The sequence below is a fragment of the Suricata suricatta genome, unplaced genomic scaffold (genome assembly GCF_006229205.1).
Source record: "Suricata suricatta isolate VVHF042 unplaced genomic scaffold, meerkat_22Aug2017_6uvM2_HiC HiC_scaffold_4444, whole genome shotgun sequence".
NCBI lineage: Eukaryota > Metazoa > Chordata > Mammalia > Carnivora > Herpestidae > Suricata > Suricata suricatta.
In genome coordinates, this window is record NW_021892035.1 from 1 (window position 1) to 1,406 (window position 1,406).

The 1,406-nt window shown below is 39.3% G+C and overlaps 1 long non-coding RNA gene across 2 annotated transcripts; it reads left to right on the forward strand.

Moving 5' to 3' along the window:
* Positions 1–447: 447 nt before the first annotated feature.
* On the forward strand, positions 448–1,177 carry LOC115285136. 2 transcript variants are annotated; one of them, XR_003905429.1, is made up of 3 exons: positions 448–501; positions 667–717; positions 891–1,177. It is a non-coding gene; the product is annotated as an uncharacterized LOC115285136 (long non-coding RNA). The 2 variants fall into 2 exon arrangements; XR_003905428.1 differs by having other exon boundaries at positions 470–556.
* The last annotated feature ends 229 nt before the right edge of the window (positions 1,178–1,406 follow it).

Sequence of the window (1,406 nt, forward strand, 5' to 3'; positions counted from 1 at the left end):
AGCTATTTTTGTGTATGTGCAAAATGGGATTTACCATTCACCTATAAGTTTTTCTTTACTAAAAAGCTTCAGATGCTTTAATGCTTTTGTCCTGTTTCTCAGAAGTGGCACTTAGAGTCATCTGAAACTTGGCATCACTTGAGCCGTAAGGATGAGCTCCCCAGGACAGAATTTTGTCCTACTTTGTGTGCTATTCCTAAATTCTTAACTACAGGGTGTGGCACTGAATCACTGGGTAATTTAGAGTATATTGCCCATAAAGATAGCCAGCTTATTCAGGCAACTTTTGCAAAGCCCATCCCCCAAGCAGGTGAGGGGTGCATGCTTTTGCTCCCTTTGTGTCCTATTAGCACCCTGTCACAGAGCCTTGTGCCCTACTACTTCAGCTGTTGACATGTAGGCTTCTGAGGTCACAAGCCACGCCCAATTTGTTTGTAGCTCCCATGCCTAGGGAATGCCTGAGCTGTTGGTTGAAATGAACTAGTTAGAGCATATTCTCTGGTGAGATCATGTTTTTCTTGAAACGAAGAATCTCACTTATACTGTACAACGTCAGGTATAACCTGCAGACCGCTTACAGTGTTTACAAGGGCTCATACTTGGGATAAAGCCCACAGGATAAATCATGTGAAATGATTTAATGCCATGGTTTTCTCTCCTGGATAGGATAAAGATGGAAAACCCCTCCTGCCAAAAGAGCCCAAGGAATCACTTCCAGTAAGCAAACCACTTTTCTCTGAGTAGATCTTTCTTGTTTGGTCCTGATTGTTAGTTCTGGAAAAGCATAGCCTTCATTTTAATAAGTCGATTGGCTGTAAGTAGTGATATCATTTGAAGAGTGAGCAAACAGTTGAGATGGCGATTGTTGACACATTTTCTGGTTCTTACAGCCCATGAGTGAAGACTTCCTTCTTGATGCTTTGTCTAAGGACTTTACTGGTTCCCCAGACTCTTCATCTCTTGTAAGTCTGAAACTCCTGGTTTTATTTCCTTACTTTATGGTGGCAGAAAGAAATGGAAACTGGTGACTTAGAATCTGACTTTGGAGCTGAGGAAATAATCATAAAATTAAAGGCTTTCAACCCATTGTACCCATGAAATATGTTGCATCCTGAAAGTGTGTCAGCACAGTAGACATTTGCAACAATGTAACTAATTGAACCAAGGAGTGTACACTCTATTAAGTACACCTGTTAAAAGAGAATTTAAAATTTATCCAAAGGTACATCTCAAATAATTTTACCTGTTAATATTTTTACAATTAATCATTTTCCATAATTACCTCCTAGGAAAACTTAGCTCTGAGTAGAATAGATAGTTCCGCAAAGAGAATTCTGTTACTAGAAATTTTAGGAAGTGTTGGGTAATGGTAAGCAGGTTTCTCTACTACAGGATTTAAAAGAAAA